The following is a 25,478-nucleotide window of genomic DNA, read 5'->3' as shown; positions in this document are numbered from 1 at the left end:
AACCTCCTGAAGTGAAATGAAGTGAAATGGCTGCACCACTTCTAATTCAGCTCATGGCTAATGCACCTGTGAAAGCAGAAGAGGATGGCCCAAGTCTTTGGGACACTTACAGCCCTTGTTCCTTCCCATTGGAGAAGCCAGAAGAAGCCCCTGGCTCCTGGCTTTGAATCAGCTCAGCTCCAGCCGTTGTGGCCAATTGGGGAATGAATCAGTGGGAGGAAGACCTCTCTCTCTCTCTCTTTCAAATAAATAAAATAAATCTTCTTAAAAATCCAAGGATATGAAATAAAAAATAAATTCATTTGATAGAAAAAAACAATGATTTTTATGAAGGAATTTACCTCTGCCTACTGAGCCAGGAACATACCACTCACTGTACAGAAGAGATGCACTTGATCTGTCCTTCTCTCTGATGCTTGTGGGAAGAGAGGCAGAACCCCAACCAAAAGCCAAGAAGTGCATTTTTCCTACAACTTGCTGCATGTAAAGTTTAAATAGAATGAGAGAGACCTGGAAAATCAGTAGCCCATGCCATAGGATCCACATAACATATGTCACTGTTATTTGCTCATAAAGTACGCTCTTTGGACTGTTGTCTTTTGACCCCACATCTATTGCCTCCTTAGAGAAAATGGATTTATTGAACTACCCTCTTTCCTCTACATTTACAGCCCTTGTTCCTTCCCATTGGAGAATTTTTGCCAATCAAGGAGCAAATTGCCACTGAATGATCTCAGAAAACTAGTAATTTATATTATGTATATTGTATTATACATTATTTCTATTCTATTATTATATCTGAGTATTAAAGCATATGTAGTCCCATGCACAATGTTTCTTAACCATTTAAAGGCACTAAAGCATATCAGATCTGGGATCTGAGATATACTCAACTTTCTGTGTTTTTTTCTTTCTTTTCTATCTCTCTGACATTGTTTCTACAATCAGATTCTCTTTCTAGGGTATTCTGCATTTGCTCTCTTTGTTGCATAAGCCTTTATTCCTTTTTCCCCCCTGAACATGGGTAGCTAATTAGATATACTAATAGCTTAATAATATACTGTTTTTGACGCCGGCGCTGTGGCACAGTGTGTGAGGCTATCGCCTGCAGTGCTGGCAACCCATGTGGGCACCATTCGAGTCCTGGCTGCTCCACTTCCAATACAGCTCTCTGCTGTGGCCTGGGAAAGCAGTGGAGGATGGCCCAAGTCCTTGGGCGCCTGTACCCACTTGTAGACCCGGAAGAGGTTCCTGGCTCCTGGCTTCAGATTGGTGCTGCTCCAACTGTTGCGCCGATTGGGAGTGAACCATCGGATGGAAGACCTCTCTCTCTGTCTCTCTCTGCCTCCTCTCTCTCTCTCTCTGTAGCTCTTTCAAATAAATAAATAAATCTTTTTTAAAAAATAACATACTGTTTTCTATGGGACACTGTTGTGTTACAGGTTTTATATTTGATGTCTTCTCTGAGGTAAATTATAGAACCTTAACCTTCCACAACTCCATTGATTTAACTCTGTCTTAGCTTCAGTGCAGACATAATCTTCAGCACAAAAGAAGAAGTTCTCAATATAAAACTGTTAAGATATTGATATGTGATTAAAGAAACAATTTTAAATGTGAGGTTGCAAACAAGGAAATAAAGGGATGACTGTTTGTAATTAAGTCGGGCTTAGGAGTAAGTGTTATAGAGTTCCATTTCATAAAGCTGACCCCACACATTGCATTCCTTAAAGAATCATTAGGAGGAATTGTTACAATTTGCAATGTAACAATGTTATTCCTTGTGTAAATAAACTCAATATATAAACAAAAATGCCTCTATTTAACCTTTAGTAAAAATGTTAAAGACGGGGGTTGTCACTAAGAACTGAAAATACCAAGCAAAATAATGAAATCATTCAGGCAGCCCAAACTCCTGCTTAAACAACCTTATCTCCTGCTTCTCTTCAAGACTAAGTTTCTGAGAAGATTCATCTCTTCCTTCTCTCTTGTTTTTATACAAACTCTTTTCTGAGTACAGCTCTTCTCAGTGTTGCTCTTGCCTCCTTATATCACCTGAACTTCTCTTGCTCTACTTTGCCAATTACAATCCAAGTGAAATCCAATTCAAATCCAAAAATGAAAATCCATCCTCAACTACTTAACTACTCTTGGGTGTGTGATACTGAAGAATGTTATACTTTCTCAGGTTTTCTACTTCATTGGCATCTAGGACATATTTCCCCCATGTCTCTTTGTATCTTTAAAATCATTAGCTCTTGGCCGGTGCCACGGCTCAATAGGCTAATCCTCCACCTGCAGCGCTGGCACCCTGGGTTCTGGTCCTGGTTGGGGCGCCGGATTCTGTCCCGGTTGCTCCTCTTCCAGGCCAGCTCTCTGCTGTGGCCCAGGAGTGCAGTGGAGGATGGCCCAAGTGCTTGGGCCCTGCACCCCATGGGAGACCAGGAGAAGCACCTGGCTCCTGGCTTCGGATCAGCACAATGCGCCAGCCACAGCGGCCATTGGAGGGTGAACCAACGGCAAAGGAAGACCTTTCTCTCTGTCTCTCTCCCACTGTCCACTCTGCCTGTCAAAAATTTTAAAAAAATCATCAGCTCTTAAGTCTCTTTTTAAATCTCTTTTGCTTGAATTCAAGCTGACTGAAGCAGAAACAATGTCTTCTTAATCATCATATAACCTACTATACACATTGTTCAATAAAGTAGATGTTTAACATTCTTTACATGAGTGGATTTTAATGTGTTAATTTTAGAAATGAATGGAAATTGTTTATCAGCTAGTCTATTCTTGAGATGTGGAAATCAAGTTTGATGGAAATTCGGTGACTGCTCCAAGGTCACAGACAGTTGGCTGCAGGAGTGGAATGAGAACTGAGGTCTCCTTCATGTAAATTCTGTGTTGTCTTCAAGCACCACAGGCTAAATGCAATTACTTCCTCAGTGAGAATCTGTATCTGAACACAGAATGATGATTTCTAGAGGATGGGAAGGATAGGTCAGCATAGAGGGGATTTGGATAAAGGATACCAAATAAAAGTTGGATGGAAGGAATAAGTCCCTAGGGTTCCACAGGATAGTAGGAACACTATAATTCACAGTGCTCAAGTATATATCATATGAACAAATACAAGAAGGAAGTTACAAGCCTCCAATCATAAAGTAATGTCAAAGATGATGAAATGTTGATTATCCTGTTTTGATGATCATCCATTGATTACATGTATTATGTCACATTGTATTCCATAAATATATACAATCATTGTCAATAAAAATTTTTAAAAGAATCCAGAGAGTTAAAATCACAGCTATCCTATTAGAAATCCCAAAGAAGTCTAGGAATTGAAAGAATCTAAAGAAGTCATATCATCTGAGTCATTTCATACTCACATAAATGCACATTTGCACAGATAATAATACATAAATATACAAACACATAAATGTATGTGTACAACTATACCATACTACTCAAGTGCTTGGTTCAAAATAACAGTGTAAATTTGTTTTTTTTTATTATTCCTCCAAATATTGTTTCTTCATTTTCCCTGAATGCTCCAAATTGAAACTACATTTTGCTAATCTAATTGCCTTTATTTCACAAATAAGCCCCAAATCACTTAACCAATTTGTCAAACAGTGAAAGGGTTACAGTGAATCAGAGAGTGATGTTTGTCCTTAAGCCACTGAGTCACTGCAAAGAAGCACGTCTTAGGGAGAATTAAAAGCACAGAATCTTCTCATTGGAAGGGACTGGAGAGAGGTCATGTACTGTGAAATTTCCCTAAAGCAGTAATTCATTCCTGAATAATGACTATTAACTCTATGATAGAACATGTTTATGAGGTTCTGCTCCATTTATTCTTATTTCTTTCATCACACATAGGCAATTTCTCCTCCAAAAGACTCAATATTTCATTGGAGTGAAAAATAGGCTCTTTAAAGCAAAATAGTCTGAATTCAAATCCTTTGTCAGATAATTTCCAGGTGATCTTGAATAAATTAACTAAGACCTCTAAATCTTAATATTTTTCATTTCTGGGGCAGAGATCTTTAATCACAGAACCAAGGTGAGGAGAAGTTATGATTATGTCATGCAGTGATATGTCTTCAACAAACCATGTAGACTTCTTTCCCTTTGTCATATTAAATTCTGGCAATTTTGTGATGCTTTTGATTCCCTAGTATCCTTCTGGCTAATTTTTCTAGAGAAGTGTTTCACTCTCCAGTAAGGTTTGGTAAGCTCTTTTATGTTCTCCACTAATAAGTTTCATTAGCTTTCATGTATAGTTCATAAGAATGGTCATTACTTCAGACACAAAGAAAGATAAAGTCATTGCTAAGAGGACACAGAAAGGTTTCCTTGGTACTCAGATTCATTCTTCCTGATCTGAAACCTAACTAATGCTCTTCACACTCCCTCTTGAAAATTCTCCATGGAAGTTTCCATGACTGCTGGAATTTTAGATCCCTGATTATTTGGAGGACCTCAAAATCCTGATTTAGATTCTTCTAGTTGGCATGGCTTCCTTGGTTCTTCTTGCTGATAGTCAGCTGTAAGTGCTAGTCTCCTTTGGAAAATATAGGAGCACAGATGTTTCATCCTGGTCATCTTGACTGGAAGACTGTTCTAAGGTGTTTCCCCAGGGCTTGGGATTTAATTAAAATATCTCAATGTTCTTGGATTCTTTATGAGTCCATCGTTCTTACTTTTATTTTTACTTTTTACTCCATTTTTTAATTTTGTCACATTCTTGACTAAACTTTATCAGTCAGTGCTTAGGCATTTACTGTCTTACTTGAATTTCCAAAGCTTTCTGGATTTCTTTGATCATTGTGCATTTCTTTTCATCAAAATTCATTTCTTTCTATAAATAGTGTGTGATCCCAGTCTTATTCCTGACATGAATTCCAATTTTGAACTGAAATATAGCAGAAAGAAAGCTCATGGCTAACCCAAAGCAAGTTTGGGAAGGCTTCTGTCTATATTTTCTGTGTTCGTCCTTGCTCCCTTTCTCTTTCCCTTCCCAAATCACCTTAACTGAGGGTCTTCCACCTCCTCCCTACAGATCTTCACCCTTCCACAACTCTGTGTGTTTCTACTTCCCTGTGGTTGCTTACATCTTCTTTTAGTAAAATTTGGAAATAATGACTTGAAAAAGTCCATGTTCATTAGCTAAGTTATTATCCCTTTTCGGGAATCTATTCTGAAGAAACAAAGCAAGAAAACTAAAATATTACAATTATGAAGGAAATCCCTAGTATTGACAATGATAAATTGAAACAACCTAAATATTATATCAATCAGGTAGAGTGATTTGAAGAATCACATTAAAGACTTTATAACGTCTTAGAGAACTGTTTGTGAAATAATATTAAAAGATTATAAAGCACAAATTATATGTAAGATAATTATAACAATTCTATTTTTGCAGAGGAAAGTATTAGTGCAATTGCAAGCACCTCAATAAATCTTTACCTAAATTTCTTGCCTCCTGCTTTTCTTGCATGACTATTTCCCTATTGACTAATATTAATGTCTAACACTCTTGCCAACTGTGAGCTAGGAATTATCCAAGGATGATACACCCATTTTATCTTTAGATCTCATTTAATGTTGATGATAACCCCCTGAAGAAGGGGACATAATAAATCTGTTTTACAAATAAAATCAATTAACTTGTATAAGAAGTAAATCTAGAACATAATCCAGACAATCAACTGAATCCGTTCTTCTAACCATGGTACTATGCTATCTCTGATATTTACATTTAATTTATGATTGCTCTTGTCAAATTGTTTGGAAAAAGTAAGAAGTAATTTGACAATGTTTTTAAAAAGCGATGATAAGTCACTCTAAGTATATAACCACACACAGACATAAATGCACATATCCAATATATGGATACCAACTATACAAAACTATAGCAATATAAATATATATTTAAAATAATGTTTAAATGTATACATATAGATATATACATTTAAACATTAAGTTTTAAATATATATTATATATAAATATTATACAATATAAATATAAATATATATCAAATATATGTATGCATATATATATTTAAAACTTAATGTTTAAAGAAAAGTATAAGAAGTATATGAGGATGACACTAATAGAGTTACATTAATATTTTCTAAATGCAAATAAAAACCACAATGAAGTTTCACCTCGCTCCAATTAGAGTAGCTATCATCCAAAAATAAAAAAAAATAGATTCTGGAAAGGATATGGAGGAATAGTACCCTAGTACATTGTTGATGGTAAACAGTTAGTTGTAAATGAGTACAACCATTATGGAAGACAGTATGGAGATTCTTCAGAAATTTGAAAATAGACCTACTATTTGACCCAGTCATCATACTCCTGGGAATTCACCCTCAAAAAAAAATGAAATCAGCATTTGAAAGAGTTATCTGTACTCCTAATGTTTTTTTTTTTTTATCTTTTATTTAATGAATATAAATTTCCAAAGTACGTCTCATGGGTTACAATGGCTTTCCCCCCCATACCGTCCCTCCCACCCACCACCCTCCCCTTTCCCACTCCCTCTCCCCTTCCATTCACATCAAGATTCATTTTCGATTATCTTAGTATACAGAAGATCAGCTTAGTATACCTTAAGTAAGGATTTCAACAGTTTGTTCCCACACAGAAACATAAAGTGAAAAATAATAGATGATTTTTTTTTAAATGATGATGAAATCAGATCAGACCTATTGTCATGTTTAATCCCAGTGAGAGTCAAGTTGGGAATTGATAGTTTCTTTTCTTTTTTTTTTTTTTTAACAGAAGATCAGTTTAGTGTACATTAAGTAAAGATTTCAACAGTTTGCACCCCCATAGAAACACAAAGTGAAATATACTGTTTGAGTACTCGTTATAGCATTAAGCCTCAGTGTACAGCATGGAAAGCCAAGACACTCTGGCAAAAAGATCTCTGTGAGTGAGATCCCAGTGGAAAGAACAGGTCTTCAAAGAGGGAGGTGCCTTTCTCTGAAGGGAGGAGAGAACCTCCACTTTGACTATGACCTTGTCTAAACAAGATAAGAGTCGGAGAACTCAAGGGGCTTCTATAGCCTTGGAAACTCATGACTGGTGCATAGGGAGATTACTGATGCCATAAACAGGAGTGTCAATTTGTAAAGTCAACAACAGGAGTCACTGTGCACTTACTCCTCATGTAGGATCTCTGTCCTTAATGTACTCCTAATGTTTATTGCAGCTCAGTCACAATAACTAAGATATGGAATCAATCCAGATGTCCATTAACTGATGACTGGATAAAGAAAACAGTACTCAGCCATAAAAAGAATGAAATCCTGTCTTTTGCAACAAAATGGATGCAACTAGAAACCATTATGCTTAGACAAATAAGGCAACTTGCAAAAGACAAATATCATATGTTCTTCCTGACTTGTGGTAATTAATATACAGAACACAAACAAACTTTTCCTTAGTTTAGTGGCTTCTATGTTATTATTATATCTTAGATTTTTATTTCCTTAGAGTTTAATCCTGTGCTTTTCTACTTTAATTCTATATGCTCATTCTGGTTGTTATCATACACTCCCATATTGTAAACTAGCATGTATTAAACCAATGATTCTTAAATTTAATCTTCCGTCTACACTTCCCTGCAGAACTTCTTCACATCCATGTATTTAATATCCTACTGGGAATTCTCTTCCACTTGAACATACTATCCTTCTAACCCAACAGCATACCCTAAACTGATTTTTTATTAAATATATATAAAAAAGATAGACTATATACACTGCTATTACAATGTTGAAAGTTTTGGGATCTAGGTCATTATAGTTCAATGCCCTTGCCTTCTTAAGGTTAAATCATATATGTGACTCATGCCTATGTAATACAGAGATAGCATCTAGGACAATCTATTTCTCCTTGCCTGATCTCTTAAGAGCGCTTTTAAATGAGCTCAGATAAGAAACATTGACACGAATTGGTAAGGACTGGATGCTAGCCAAGACAATGAAACTAAGCAGACCTTTCGGCAAAGAGATGGACAATGATCAGCCTTTTTATGATATCAGTACCAACAGTTCACTCATATAATGCCTAGATTCATTATCTCTATTAGACACTCTTTAGTTGGAAGAACAAAACACATGTTAAGAAATACCTTGTAACATCAACTTCCATAGAATTCCATAAAGTTCTTTCAAATATAAACTTGGTTTTTATATTAGGTTTACTTTATATTTAAATATATTTTATTTTTATTTACACAGAGTAATTGTGATATTTCGGGACTCTGGGTGGCATTTCAATACACATATGCAATGTTTAATGATCAATCCATAGTAATCAGCTTATCTATCAACTTCGACATTTCTTTGTTAGTAACATTCAAAATCCTCTCTACCAGTTATTTTGGGATATACAATTAATTGTTGTCAACAATAATTACCCTAATATGCCACAGAACATTAGAAACTGTTACTTCTATCCAATTGCACACCTGTGCCTGTTAACCATTCTCTCTTCATCCTCTCTCCTCCACATCCTTCTTTGCTCTAGTGACCATTTTTCTATTTTCTATCTTGGAAGCACCTTTTAGCTTCCATATATTAGTGAGAACACATGGCATTTGACTTTCTGTGCCTGATTACTTCATAAATCTAATGTCCTCTACTTCCATCCATGTTGCTATAAATGTCAGGCGCTTAGAGCCAAGTGTTCCACTTTGATATCCAGCACATAATAAACCCCAAAGACCTCTATTCCTAGGCCATTGCTCCCAGAGAATCTTCTAGACTTGCCCTGAAATCTGGAAAAGAACAGTGTCCCAGTGGGTTGGACTCATTTCCCTGTGTGCATCAAGTGAACCTGGAATGCATTTCCAAAACTGTGTTGGGTCTAACCACTGTGAGGCCTGCAATCCACATGCAATTCAGCCTAGTACTAGTCTGGGCCCCAAGGTTCTGCCTTTATCATTCCTCCTCCAACCCTGGATAAACAACAGTGAGCCACAAGTCTTTGTCTTGAAACTCAGTGTTGGGTTGGTAAAACTCCAAACTGGATAGATCTTGATGGTCCCTGTCCATTGGACAGAGCCTGTGCATGGAGTCTCTGCTAAGACCTGGAGAGATGGACTTTTTTAGGTATGTATCATCTCCAGCTTCAGGTGAGCCTGGGATAAACTCAAAATTTCAGAGTTTGATAATTGTATTAGAAAGTGAACCAGCTAGTGCCAGCACGGGCAGATAAAGGGCTTTCTGTGACAACCCTCTTAAAAAAAAAAAAAAAAAAAAAAAAAAAAAAAAAAAAGCAAGCCTTGGGCAGACAACAAGATGCTACAAGACTTGGGACACAGTGCCAGGCTTGGAAAACTCAATACATACTACATCCTAATCTTGCCTCGGGGCAAGTCCCTGAAGATGGATCCACTGGGCTTGTTTTGGTACCAAGTAGAGTTTTGGGGCCCCAGTAGGTCATTCTTATACACAGCATCATCAGAAGTGGCAGGTAGGAATGGCATTGGGTAGGCACTCCAGCCCAGCCACAGACCATAGCAGTAAGAGTTTCAGTCCTACATTCAGGCCGCACTGGTGATGAGCTATGGCCTCTGAGTATCATCTAGCATCATGGAACTGGAGGCCATAGGAACTATGTGTCTGGGCCTCTCCCAGTTCCAGAAATAAACTTGTAAGGATGAAATATACATTTTTGGACACTTCCCTAATTCATCTGAACAAGAAACCAACTATTCATTTGGGACAAATTTGAGATTTGGGAGTGTTTTAAAACAGAAAGAGTAAAAACACACCTACAACATACCTGCTTAGAATACCAACTAAAGCTGAAATAGCAGAAGTATCTACAGCAAAGAGAAATAATAATAATAATAAAGACTGCTTAGAATTTCTAGCAAGACAGGCACAAAAGTAACCAAATTACTATAACCTGTCCTTCAATGCAAAGATGACATCATACACCAATAAGAATCACAACACGTTAAGCTGCTGCTTAGGATGGCCACGTTCCATTTCACAGTACCAGCTCTAATCCCAGCTGCTTTGTTTCTCTAGGAGGCAGCAAGTCATGGCTCAAGTGCTTGGGTCCCTGCCACCCACGTGGGAAACCCAGATTGAGTTCATACAGTTGGCTTCAGCCTAGACCATCCCTAACTGTTATGGACAACTGGGGAGTGAACCAGTAGATGCAAGATCTCTTTATCTTTCCCTATGCCTTTCAAAAAAAAATGTGGAAAACCTAACGGATCAGGACAGAAATTAAGGAGAAAAATTAAAATTTGCTGAAGTGAATCAAAATGGCAATGGCAGGCACTGAAATGCAGCAGGTTAAGCCATTGTTTGTCACACTGGTGTCCCATATTAGGAGTTACAGTTCAAGTCTTATCTACTCTGCTTCCATTCCAGCTTCCTGTTAATGCACCTGGGAGGAAGCAGAAGATAGTCCATACACTTGACCCTCTGCCACATATGTTGGAGATCAGAGGGAGTTCTTGACTCCTGACTCAGACCTGACACAACCCTGGCAATTGTAGCCATTTAGGGAGTGAACCAGGGATTTAAAGATATCTCTCTTTCTCTTTCCCTTCCTCTCTATCTCCCTCCCTCTCTCCCTCCTTTCCTTCCTCCCTTCTTTCTTCCCTCTGTGTTTCCCCCCCTCTCTCTGATGCTCTGCTTTTCAAATAAATAAATAAATAAAAATTTTTAAAATGTCAATACAACATAGCAAAACTTATGAAGTACAGCAACAGCAGCACCAAGAGAGAAATTTATAGAAATCAATTCTATAATTCTGCCAAACAATTAAAGAAGAATTAACAGTAATTCTTCTTAAATTATTCCAAAAATATTAGAAGAGAGAATTCTTCCAAATTCCTTCTACAAGATCAGCATTACTTTGACACCAAAATCAGAAAAAGACACAATAAAGAAAGGAATGCCATGTTCCGATTTCTTCAAGAACACTTGATGCAAAAATCTCCAACAAAACTGCAAACTGAATCTGATGACATATTAAAAAGATTATTCACCATGATCAAGTGGGATTCACCCAGGAATGTTCAACATAAACAGGATGGTTCAATGTACACAAAAAGTGTTGCATACCATATTAACACAATGAAGGATACAAATCATGTGTTTATATCAATAGATACAGAAAGAGTACTTGATAAAATGTAACATTCTTACATAATAAAAACTGTGAACCAATTAGGTATACTCACGATATTGTTCATGATAATGAAACCATACATAATAATCCGGTGGCTAACATCATGCAGTAGGGTAAGAAGCCGAAGGATTTCTCTCTAAGATCTAGAAAAAATACAAAAATGTACATTTTTATTAGTTTTATTCAATATAGTACTAGAAGTTCAAGCCAGAGCTATTAGGGAAGAGAAAGAAATGAAGGGTATTCAAATTGGAAAGAAGGAATTGCCCATATTAGAAATGACTTGTTCTTTTTTTTTTTTTTTAATCTGACAGGTAGAGCTATAGGCAGAGAGACAAAGAGAAAGGTCTTCCTTCCATTGGTTCACCCCCCAAATGGCCACTACAGCTGGCGTTGCACCAATCTGAAATCAGGAGCCAGGTGCTTCTTCCTGGTCTCCCACATGGGTGCAAGGCCCAAGCACTTGGGCCATCCTCCACTGCCTTCCCCGGGCCACAGCAGAGAGCTGGATTGAAAGAGGAGCAACCAGGACTAGAACTGGCGCCCATATGGGATGCTGGCACCATAGACAGAGGATTAACCAAGTGAGCCATGGCGCCGGCCCGACTTGTTCTTATATAGTAAACACCCCCCAAAGACTCCACCAGAAGGCTAGTAGAACTAATAAATTCAGCAAAATGGAAGGATATAAACAAAGCACAAAAATCAGTGGCTTTGTTCTACACCAATGTTGAGTTATCTAAAAAGGAAACAAGAAAACTATCCCTCATTACTAATAGCTAGAAAAAATACAATAGTTAAAAAAAAAAAAAAAAGAGGAACTGGCAATTGTGGTACAGTGGATTAAGCTGCTATTTACAATGCCAGCATCACAAAGGAGCACTGGTTTGAATCCCAGGTGCTCCACTTTCTGATCCAGCCTCATGCTGATGTGCCTTGGGAGCAGAAGATGGCCCAAGTGGATGGGCCCTGCCACTCAGGTGGGAGATCAGATGGAATTCCAGGCTCTGGACTTTGGTTTGGCCCAGTCTTGGTGGTTGTGATCCTTTGGGAAGTAAACAAACAAATGGCAGAGCTCTAGTCTCTCCCTCTCTGTAATTCTGCCTTTCAAGTAAATAAAATAAATTTTTTTAAAAAAAGTGATCAAAGAAGTGAAAGATATCTACAACGAAGACCATAAATCATTGTTAAAAGAATTGAAGAGGACACAAAGAAATTGAATGTATTGTATGTTCCTGGATTGGAAAAAGCATTGTCATTAAAGTGTCCATAAATAAATAAAATATTTTTAAAAAGTGTCCATTTTACCATATTAATTTACAGATTAATGTAATCTCCAAAAATACCAATGCCATTTTCTACAGAACTCAAACACACACACACAATGAGCAAACATACACACACACACACAAGAAAAAACTACTAAATTTTGTGTGGAATCACAAAAGGAACTGAACGGATTGGCATTAAAATAAGATCAATACTCTAATGGAATAGGATAGAGACCTTGAAGTAAACCGACACATCAACAGCCAGTTTATTTTTGACGAAAGTGCTTAGAACATGTGTGTTTATCTTTTCAATAAACAGTGCTGAGAAAATTGGATATCACATGCAGAAGAATGAAACTTGACCCCCTCTGTTTTGCCATGTACAAAAGTGAAGTCAAAATAGATTAAAGACCTATATGTAATACCTGAAACTTTGAAACTACTACAGGAAAACACAGGGGGAATGCTTCAGCATGTGAGAATAGGCGAGGATTTTTTGAGCTAGACCCAGAAGTTTGGTAATTAAAAGGAAAAAGTGAAAAATGATATTTTATCAAACTAAAATCTTCACAGGAAAAACAGCCAAAAGAGAGAATACACAACCTACAAAATGGATGAGAACATTTGCAAATGATAAATCGGGGGGCTGGCACTGTGTCGTAGTAGGTTAAGCCTCCTCCACCTGCAGCGCCAGCATCCCATATCTATGCCAGTATAAGTCCCAGTTGTTCCACTTCTGATTTAGATCGCTGCTAATGGCCTGGGAAAGCCGTGGAAGATGGCCCAAGTGTTTGGGACCCTGCACCCATGTGGGAGACCCACATGGAGCTCCTGGGTCCTGGCTTCAGATCGGCCCAGCTCTGTTTATTGTGGCCATTTGGGGAGTGAACCAGTGACTGGATACAAGACCTCTCTCTCTCTCTGCCTCTCACTCTCTTTGTATCTCTGTCGCTCAAATAAATAAAAAAAGTTTTTTAAAAAGTGATAGATCTGGCAAGGGATTTATAACCAGGATTTAGAAGGAGTTCAAGCAACTCAACAGTAACAGTACACACACACACACACACACACACACGTACACACACCAAATAACCCAATTAAAAACCAGGCAGATCTAAAGAGACATTTGTCAAAGAAAGACACACAAACAGGTAAATGGAAAAATGCTCAGCATCACTAATATGAGAGAAATTCAAATCAAACCACAATGAAATATCTCCTCACCCCAACTGCATTGGCTATTATCAAAAAGACAAAAGGTAACAAATGTTGGCACGGATGTGGAGAAATGAAAATCCTTGGGGCCAACGCTGTGGCATAGCAGGATAAGCCACTGCCTGCAGTGCCAACATCCCATATGGGTGCTGGTGAGTTCCAATCCAGCTCCCTGTTAATGCAACTGAGAAAGCAGTGGAAGATGACCCAAGCATTTGGGCTCCTGCCACCCACATGGGAGACCTGGATAAAGCTCCTGGCCCCTGGTTTCAGCTTGGCCTAGCTTTGGCCTTTGCAGCCATCTGGGGAGTAAAACAGCAGATGAAAGATCTCTATCATTCTGTCTCTCCCTTTCTCTATTTTTGTAACTCTTCCAATTAAACAAATAAATCTTTAAAAAAAAAAAGACATTGCTACTCAATGGGTTTACTGAGGTAGTATTCACAATAGCCAAAAAAAATGGAAACAATCTAAATGTCTACACTTCAATGAATGGATAAAGAAAATATGTTACATATACACAATAGAATATTAATCAGCCATTAAAAAGGATGGAACCTTTTCATTTGCAACAATTTGGCTTGAACTGGAGGTCATTATATTAAATTACATAAGCTAAGCACAGAATTATCTTCATAATTGTATTGAATACTTGTATATATTCTCCTTCATACTGTTAAGTTTGGATGCTTTTTTAAACAATTCATCAGCTTCCTTTTCTTTGAGGTCTGTTGCTAGAAATTTACTGTGTTGCTTAGGAGGTGTCATGCCATTTTGTTTTTTCCTGTTTAAAATGTTAGTTTCCTCTGTTTTCTCTGCTAGCATATATGCATCTGGTGGCCAAGTTGTCTCTATCAATTTTACATAGAGGTGGGACAGCTTTCATAGTAAAAGACTTTCTCTTCATGATGTATCGTAAATTGATATTTCAACAAGATGAATTGGTTTTGATTCCAGTCCTATGCTTTAGTGCATTACCCATGTAGCATCTTCAGCTGTAAGCAATGTTGGTGATAAATAAGATTAGATGTTTCAGTAGACTAAGCTGAAAAGGTTTGGGACTGGGATACCAACTAGGATACAATTTTCCTAGGTGGTGAACTCACTGTGCATTTGTATGTTTGTCAGTTTAGGGTTGCTGGTTTTCATGTTGGTGTTTGGGACTCACTGATGGGCCCAGGTTGGTGTGGCATAAGATTCCCAATAGTGGAACAGGATGCCAGTCAGTCTAGGGCACGCAGGAACCAGGCCACACTAATGGACCCATGTGTGTTTCTGCCCATGTCTGAAAACTGCACAGGCGACTTACAGTACCTCTGGGGGCCAGTTTGCTCAAGGTCAGCTGTTTCCTAGTGATGTGTGTGGGAGATCATGGATACTTTTCTTCTCAGGACGAGATTTGGAAACTAAGTTGCTCAGCTGCCTCCTGTGTCACAGGTAGGGTACTTTGGTGGGCCAATATCCCAGAGAAGACTAACTCATCTGCTTCATAGAGTTCTGGGTGGGTGGATAGGGCCACCTGTCTGCTTCCTGGGCTACTCAGTGGGCCAACAGTGCTGGTCATCCAGCTGCTGCCCAGAGTTAATGGTAGGTGGTGGGTGCCCCCCTCAGCTGTTTCTAGAGCATACACAGTGGTGAAGCTGCTGTGGGAAGTTGGGTGGGGCTGCTTCACTGATGTCAAGGGCTGGCTGGCCAAGCTTTGGGCATCTTCCCAGCTGTTGCTTCACAGAAAACCTAGGTGGATAAGGTCTCACGACTGTACTTTGCAACAGGAGCCTGGTTCATGGACTGGGCTCTTTATCCAGGTCGATACAGTATTGTGTAACCTGGTAGCTGATCAGGCTGGGTTCATGACTTCTAAGACCCATAGTCTTTTCCAGCAGCAAATGCCTCAGGTGTCTGTGACATGAGTGGGAATTCCTGGGAGACCCTTGTTACCATTTGCTCCCCAGGAATTCTACAGTTGATCTCTAGCTATGGGACTATAGATGCCATGTGCTTGGTTCCTTCTTAATAAGGCCATTGTATATCTGTCTCCATGCTCTTCACCATTTCTGTCACATCCCCACTGCACTCTGATGTTCTACCTCAAATACTCCAGTGAAATAAATGTTTTCCGCTGGCTTTGATCTTTTGTTGTAGAGAGCATTGGACTAGACCACCAGTCATTTTGTCAGTGTTACTCTAGAATCACTTTAAAAGCAAGTATCAGGGGCTGGTGCTGTGGCATAGCAGGTAAAGCTGCTGCCTGCAGTGCCAGCATTTCATATGGGCACCAGTGCAAGTCCTGGCTGCTCCACTTCTGATCCAGCTCTCTGCTATGGCCTGGGAAAGCAGTAGAAGATGGCCCAAGTGCTTGGGCCCCTACACCTGCATGGCAGACCTGGAAGAAACTCCCTGTTCCTGGCATTGGATTGGCACAGCTCCAGCCTTTGTAGCCAATTGGGGAGTGAACAAGCGAATGGAATACCTCTCTCTCTCTCTCTCTCTGCCACTCCTTCTCTCTCTGTGTAACTCTGTCTTCCAAGTAAATAAATAAATCTTTTAAAAAAGCAAATATCAGATTCTAAGATGCTGGGATGCTGGAATAGGGTAAGGGCATACTGCTGTAGGCTTGGGTGGGGGGTAGCGGAAACCATTTTTAAAAGGAGGAGATAGTGCATTTTCAGTGGAAAGTTGAGAGAAAACTGCAGTGGAGATTATGCAGAAAGTGGAGGGATGCCATTTTCCTAAGTGAAGGTACAGACGCACAGCAATGAGCACAGACACAACATACCATGCCATCGGCTGAGAGCCAGAGAAAGTGTCAGCTTTTGAGAGCAACGTGAGATCAGACAGTAGCAGCCCATGTCACTGGATATATAGCCAGAGAGGGAGCCTAGCAGACTACATTGTCTTTGAGTCTTGCCAGGAGCCCTGAGGGGAACAGGGTGCCCATGAACACAGTGGAAAAAAGGGGGCATGTTTTACTTTCCCTATCCCCTACACAACAGTGCCCAGCCACCAGCTAAGAGATGGCAGGCCCTATTTGTGCACACACTCAGCAAGGGGCAGGGAGAAGATGCCATCTTGACAGCAGCTGCAGTAGCTCAAGCGCACATACCCAAGAAGGAGCCATTCTGACATCAGTGCCTGCTGCAGAAGTGGGGCCACAGCTAGTGGGTCTCGTGCTACATGTGATTCAGGGATTTTTACCATGGGGCAAAATCCTTGCTGACTTTGAGTTTGACTGAGAGGATTGACAGGGTCTGGGCATCCACGTAGGGCTGTGGGGTGCACCCAACCTCTCAATATATCGTAGGCTCTGGGTATCGAGCCCCCTAAACAGAGCACACGAAGGCAGCTGGCTCTGGGAATGACTCAACCTCTCCATGGATAGGACAGGTTAGCAGGGCAGAATGAATCCTCCTTACCCCATGACTGTGGGTGCCCAGTGTGCTGACACAGAGGGAACTCTGTGACTGCATGAAAATGTGCAGGGTGGAGCTGGGTCTCTGGACAATTGCTGTATGCAATTCCACATACTCAGAACTCCCTGATAACCTGTAGTGGGTCATTGCAGTGGGATCTGTGTTCACATTGAGGATTGCAAAGACACAAGAGTGTTAATTTGTTAAGTCAATAACAGAAGTCATTGTGCACTTACTCCTCATGTAGGATCTCTGTCCTTAATGTGTTGTTCAATGTGAATTAATGCTATAACTAGTACTGAAACATTATTTTACACTTTATGTTCTATGTGGGTGCAAACTGTTGAAACCTTTACTTAATATATACTAAGTTGATCTTCTGTATATAAAGATAATTGAAAATGAATCTTGATGTGAAAGGAAGAGAATAGGGAGCGGGAGATGGGAGGGTTACAGGTGTGAGGGAAGTTATGGGGGGGGGGAGCCATTGTAATCCATAAGCTGTACTTTGGAAATTTATATTTACTAAATAAAAGTTAAAAAATAAACAAAATTCATAAACTATTGGCCCAACTAACCAAAAAAAAACCAAAAAGTAAACAACTCAAATCAATAGAATCAGATATGAAAAAGGAAATGCAGCAACAAATACCACAGAAATCAAAAGAATCATCAGGAATTACGAAAATAGCTGAATGCCAACAAATTGAGAAATCTGGAAGAAATGAATAGGGTTGGCGCTGTAGCATAGAAGGTTAAAGCCCTGGCCTGCAGAGCCAGCATCCGATAAGGGCACAGTTGCGAGTCCTGGCTGCTTCTGATCCAGCTCCCTGCTAGTGTGCCTCAGAGAGTGCAGAATAGCCCAAGTCCTTGGGCCCCTCTGCAGCCACGTGGGACTCCCAGGAGCTCCCAGCTTCTGGCTTCAGATTGTCTCAGCTATGGTCATTGTGGCCACTTGGGTATTGACCAGCAGATGGAAGACCTTTCTCTCTCTTTCTGTCTCTACCCCTTTTGTATCTCTCTTTCAAAATGAATAAAATAAAATAAATTAAAAAAAAGAAATTGATAGATCCTGGACACATAAAACTTACCAAAACTGAATCATGAAGACAGAAAACCAAAACAGATAAATAACCAAGACGGAGATTGAATTGGTAATAAAGAGCCTCCCAACAAAGAAAAGCCAAGCACAGGATGGCTTCATGACTGAATTCTACAAGACAAGTAAAGAAGGACGAATTTAAACTATTCTCAAACTATTTAATAATTTAAAGGGAGGGCATCCTCCCAAACTCCTTCTATGAAGTCAGCATCACCCAATTCCTAAACCAAAAAAAAAAAAAAAAAAAAAAAAAAAGATACAACAGAGAAAGAGAAGTATAGACCAATATCCCTGATGTACATAGATGGAAAAATACTCAACAAAATACTCACAAATCAAATGCAAAAACACATCAGAAAGACAGTTCACCCGGACCAAGTGAAATTTACCCTCATATGCAGGAATCCTTCAACATTCTCAAATCAATAAATGTGATACATCATATTAACTGAGGAACAAAAACCATATGATTATCTCAATAGATGCAGAGAAGGCATTTGATAAAATGCAACATCCTTTCATGATGAAAAGCTTAAGCAAATTGGGAATAGAAGAAACATTCCTTAACACAATCAAGGAAATTTAAGGCAAACCCATAGCCAGACAATGATGCCCACTCTCATGACTGCTATTCAATATTGTCCTGGAGGTATTAGCAAGGGTCATTAGGCAAGAAATGGAAATCAAAGGGATACAAATTGGAATGAAAGAAATCAAATTATATTTTCCATTGGCATGATTCTACATATAGGAGAACCAAAGACTCCAAAAAGAGACTTAGAACTCATAGTTTGGTAAATCGTAGGATATAAAATTAACACACAAAAAACAATAGCCTTTTTATACACAGACAAGGCCATGGCTGAGAAAGAACTTTTAAGATCAATCCCATTCACAATAGCTACAAAAAATTAAATACCATGGAATACATTTAACCAAGGTGGTGAAAGATCTCTATGTTTAAAATGACAAAGCATTAAAGAAAAAAAAGAAGATACAAAAAAATGAAGAAATCTTGCATGTTCATGAATTGGAAGAATTAATATCAGCAAAATATTCATACTAAAGAAAGCAGTTAACAGATTCTATGTGATCCCAATCAAAATACCAATGACATTCTTCTTGGGTCTAGAAAAAGTTCAACTGGAAACACAAGAGACCCTAAATAGCTAAAGCAATCTTATACAACAAAAACAAACCAGAGGAATCACAATAACAGATTTCAAGACGAACTACAGGATGATTATAACCAAACATCCTGGTTCTGGCATAAAGATAGGTGTGTAAACCAATGAAACAGAATAGAAATTCCAGAAATCAAACCACACATCTATGACCAAATATCTTTGACAAAGGTGATAAAATTAATCCCTGGAAGAAGGACAGTCTCTTCAAGTGTTAGGAAAACTGGATCTCTGCATGTAGAATATGAAAACAGTCCCTATCTTACACCTTATTCAAAATGGATCAAAGACCTAAATCTTTGACTCAGTACCATCAAATTACCAGAGAACATCGGGGAAACTCTGTACAAACATTGGCATAGGCAAAGTCCTCTTGGAAAAGGCCCCCAAAGCACAGGCAACTAAAGCCAAATGGACAAATGGGATTACATCAAGTTGAGATTTTTCTACACTGCAAAAGAAACACTCAACAAAGTGAAGAGGCAACCAACAGAATGGATTAAAATATTTGCAAAAATGAAACTCATAAAGGGTTAATATCCAGAATCTATAAAGAGCTCAAGAAACCCAACAACAACAAAGCAAACTATCCAGTTAATAAATGGGCAAAAGACTTAAATAGGCATTCTTCAAGAGAGGAAATTCAAGTGGCCACCAGATGCATGATAAAATGCTCAGAAACATTAGCCATCAGAAAATGCAAATCAAAACCACGATAAGGTTTCAATTCACCCCAGTTAGAATGGCTTTCATACAGAAATCAACAAACAATAAATGCTGATGAAAATGTAGAGAAAACAGTACCCTAATCCACTGTTGGTGGGAATGTAAAGTGGTGCAGCCATTGTGGAAGACAGTATGGAGATACCTCAGAAAGCTGAAAATAGATCTACCATATGACCCAGCCTTCCCACTCCTAGGAATTTACCCAAATAAATTGAAATCAGTAGATGAAAGTTATCTGTACACCCATGTTAAGTTCAGATCAATTCACAATAGCTAAGATTTGGAATTGACCCAGATGTCAACTAACAGAGTACCTAAAATATAATTTATTGGAGTAAAATTGACATTGAGATTCGATGATTATTTACAGCCCTTGCTCTACTGTTGAGGAACACTGTTTTTTTGTTCTTGCTATTTGTTGAATTTTTACTTAGTGTAGGGTTAATCTTTACAAGTACAAAGTTAGCTGAAAATAGATCTTTGTAAAAATAAGAATGAGAATAGAAGAGGGAGCAGAAAGAACAGTGTGAGTATGGGTGGGAAGGAAGATAGGGTGGAAGGTATCAAATTTGCTCCTGAATCTGTATATATGAAATACATTAATTTTTTTATACCTCAAATAAAATTTTAAAAATCTTTGTGATAATTAGGAGTGGGAATAGGAATTGGAAGAGGAAGAAGGATTGGAACATGGGCAGGAGGGAGGGTAAGCTGAAAAGTATCACTATATTCTGAAATCTGTATATATGAAATGTGCAAAATTTGCACATCTTAAATAAAATTAATAAAAAAGTTACAGGCAGGTTAAAAATATGATATAACCCCATACTTTTTTCTACAGAATAATAGAAATGTATCACTAAGTATCATTACATAAAATATTAAAGTAGGCCGGAGCCGCAGCTCACTAGGCTAATCCTCCGCCTTGCGGCGCCGGCACACCAGGTTCTAGTCCCGGTTGGGGCGCCAGATTCTGTCCCGGTTGCCCCTCTTCCAGGCCAGCTCTCTGCTGTGGCCAGGGAGTGCAGTGGAGGATGGCCCAGGTGCTTGGGCCCTGCACCCCATGGGAGACCAGGAAAAGCACCTGGCTCCTGACTCCTGCCATCGGATCAGCGCAGCGCGCCGGCCACGGCGGCCATTGGAGGGTGAACCAACGGCAAAGGAAGACCTTTCACTCTGTCTCTCTCTCTCACTGTCCACTCTGCCTGTCAAAATAAAAAATATATACATATATATATATTAAAGTACTGATACCTTAGTGGAGAATGGGACTGGGAATGGAAGAGGGAAGAGGAGGAGGGGTGGGAGGCAGGTATGGTGGGAAGAATCACTATATTCCTAAATATGTATTTATGAAACATATGAAGTTTGTATTCCTTAAATGAAAGTTTTCATTGGAAAAAAATAAAGTACTGATACCAGAATAGAGGGATTCATAAATAAGGAAAAAAGGCAATCAGTAAGCAAATATATGCAAATTACAAATATTAATTTCAATATATTTTGAATCAGTAGGTAAAATATTTAATAAATGTGTGGGAATTATTATTTTTAGACCTCTCCCTTGTATCCTACAGAATAATAATTGCCAGAAGATTAAAGCATTATGTAAAATTAAAAAAAAAGGAAATTGATTCATTCAAACTTTAAATCACATACTGCCATAAGTTTGCAGTAAAATGCAACAAAAGATAATGTACATTTTTCATGATCTCTTTGAAGAGTAAAATGGATAATAATCTCTAATTTCTGTTTTATTATAAATTTTATAATAAACATTTTTATTTTATGTTTATATTTTATGTTTATTATATTTATTATATTTTATTTATTATAAATTAAACAGAAATTAGAGATTATTATCCATTTTACTAAGTGATTATTGCTAATAATATCAAGAGTTTTTGTTAACTGCATGAGGCTCTTTACTTTTAGGTCCATGTTTCATACAAGTTTGTGTTGTTCACCACTCCCTTCTAAATGATCTGCACCTCTATCTATCTTTTTCATAAAATGTTATGTTTGAACAACCTGATCCTACTACCTTTCTCCTAAAGTTGATTTTTCATGAAACATTATTTATCCAAGTTCCAATTAAAAACCAGACATGGTCTTTGAAGTGACATAACATGGAGCTTCAGTCAGCAGGAATGACAATGATGCACCATCCCAGTTAGGTATTAGGAGTTTTTAGCTCAACACAGAGCAGAAAAGACAAATCCAGCTACAAGGAGATGGTAAAAGTCCTGATTCAGGTGGGAAAGAAATCCTTATATACACAAAAGTTATTGGTTTGTAGAAGTTTAAAGTGACTAGAAACCAAAGAAATACAAGCAGAGAAAACATATCTGAATTGTATTAAAGCCAGGACATAATATTAGGAACAAAAAGAATCACTGTCATATATCTTTAAATTAGAAGATAAGAGGAAACATGGTGAGTCTATGAAACTTATTTATGAAGTAAAGATATTTTTACACTAGAGTAAATAGATCTCTTAAAGTTGAAAGTGTTCCAACTAAATATACTCTAGGTTTCAGGTTTTTGAAGTAAAAACAAAAGGTCCATGTGTGACATTTGCAGATACTAAAAATAATACTTAAAATACAAACAGTATTTCCCATTGGAGAATGAGGGCTTACCACAAAGATAAGAAAACTGCTCTCAAAATTTCTTTCTGAATTATACCTCCATGATTAATCTACATTCTCCAAAATCAGACAGAGTATCATTGAACTCTATGATAATCTAAGACTGCAAATCTTTGGGTCCCAGAATATGAAAGTTCATGGAAAATTGTAACATTTCGGAAATACGAGGGGTATCTGTGGATATTGAGAAGATTTTAAATTCTAATAATGGTTACTCTTTCATCTTATTCACAATCTTAATTTTGAAACTTGAGAAGATTTTAAATTCTAATAATGGTTACTCTTTCATCTTATTCACGATCTTAATTTTGAAACACTAATCTTGCCTTCTCCTAAACCTTTCCAATGCATTCTCCATATAAAACTGATGGCTTGCTCTGTGTAACTCTAACAAACCACTGAGTCTAGCATTCACATTTTTGCCCACACTGCCTCTTCTATCACCTGTCTTCCATTTCTCCCACCATCAAAGTTTTAATAATTGTGCCAACCCCCAATTAAATCATCTTCCTTCATAAAGAGACTTCAGTCATCCTTCCCATCTCAATGCCTGTAAGTACGATCCCTTTATAAGTGATCCAACTCACTTAAGACATAGACTGCTAACTACTGTTCTTTTCATGGTCCCATGTATTTCTCTGTGCCTTCTGAAAGTAGGAATCACAACTTTCCTTTCTTTGTGGCTCCAAAGAACTATATAATAACTGTGCTATAAAATAATATTCTATTAATAAAGAAGAATGATTTGGGGAAACATGTTAATTTACTGTTCAAACATGTGAGAAACAAAATGAGTTTTTTGTGTATTAAGACTTTGGATTTTTTGAGAAGGTCTAGGTTCATGTCAAAGGTGAGTAGAAGAGAAAGAGGTTTCCCACATGCCTCTTTCCCTGACACATGCATTGCCTCCCCCATTATTAACATTCGTCACTAGACTAGTACATTTGTCTCAACTGATGAACCTACACTGACGTGTCATAATTACCCAAAAGCCCATGTTAGGTTTCCCTAACATGAATTTACCCATTTTATGGATTGGGACAAATATATAATGACACTTTTCTACCATTACTGTATCCATATAGATTAGAGTCATGGTCCTCAAAGTACTCTATGTTCTGGCTATTTATCCTTACCCCTCATAACTCCTGCAAAACATTGAACGTTTTACTGGCTTTATAGTTTTACCTTTTCCAGAGTATCAAATAGTTGTAATCATATTTTAGGTAGCTTTTTTAGTTTGACTTCTTCATTTGTTAATATGCATTTACACTTCCTATGTAACTTTCTCAGATTTATATTGTATTTCTTTTTCCAACACTAAATAATATTTCATTGTCTAGATGTAGCACAGTTTATACATTCACCTACTGATAGTCATCTTAGTTGCCTCCAAGTTTTATTAAATATGAATACATTGCTATAAGCAACCATGTGCCATTTTTTGTGTGGGCATTAGTTCTTACCTCTTTGGGGTAAATATTGAAGAATGTGGTGTCTGGATTGTATGGTAACAGCAGGTTTAGTTTCATTAAAATAAATAAAAACACCACAAAAGCCTAGATTCCAAGATGGAAGACTAGGGAATGGACATACTACTTTATACCAGGGGAAAATGGCAGCAAAAAAGTATAGTGCATCCCTAGGCATTCTTCAAGAAAGGAAATTCAAGTGGCCACATGAAAAATACTCAGGATCACCAGCCATCAGGGAAATGCAAATCAAAACCACAATGAGGTTTCACCTCACCCTAGTTAGAATGCTATTTTACAGAAATCAAAAAACAATAAATACTGGCAAGGATGTGGGATAAAGGTCCTTTAATCCACTGTTGTGGGGAATGTAAACTAGTACACCCATTCTGAAACACAGCATGGAGAACCTCAGAAAGCTGGAAATATGTCTACCATAAGAAACAGAAATTCCACTCCTGGGAATTTACCCAAACAAAATGAAATCAGCAGATGAAAGAGTTATCTGTCCCCCCTCCATCTTTATTGCGGTTCAATTCACAATAGCTAAGATATGGAATCAATCCAGATGTCCATCAAGTTGTGACTGGATAAAGAAATCATTGTGGGGGTTTGGGGGGAGAGAGGAGAGAATACTACTCGGCCATGAAAAAAAAAGAATGAAATCCTGTCTTTTGCAACAAAATGGAATGTACTGAAGCCACAATACATAGTGAAATAAGCCAATCCCCAAAAAACAAATGCCACACATTTTCCCTGAACTGTGGTAACACAGAGTACCAAAAATGTAATCTATAAAAGTGAAATTGACATTTTGAGCTTCGATGATTGTTTACAGCCATTGTCTCTACTGCTAAGGAATGGCATATTCTCTACTTACTAGTTGTAGAAGTTCTTACTTATGACAGGGTTAATCTTAAAAGTATAAAGTAAACTGAAAGTAGATCATTTTTATGTATAGAACTTTCAATCCTACAGCTAAAGATTTTACATTCTTCTCAGCAGTACATGGAACCTTCTCTAGGATTGACCACATACTAGGCCATAAAGCAAGTCTCAGCAAATTCAAAAGAATTAGAATCATACCATGCAGCTTCTCAGAACACTGCGGAATGAAGGTGGAAATTAGCAACTCAGGAATCCCTAGAGCATATGCAAACACATGGAGACTGAATAACATGCACCTGAATGAACAATGGGTCATAGAAGAAATCAAAAGTGAAATCAAAAAATTTCTGGAAGTAATTGAGGATAACAAACAACATATC

This window comes from Oryctolagus cuniculus, chromosome 5 (assembly GCF_964237555.1).
Source record: "Oryctolagus cuniculus chromosome 5, mOryCun1.1, whole genome shotgun sequence".
Lineage (NCBI taxonomy): Eukaryota > Metazoa > Chordata > Mammalia > Lagomorpha > Leporidae > Oryctolagus > Oryctolagus cuniculus.
Note: the sequence above shows the minus strand (reverse complement) of the source record.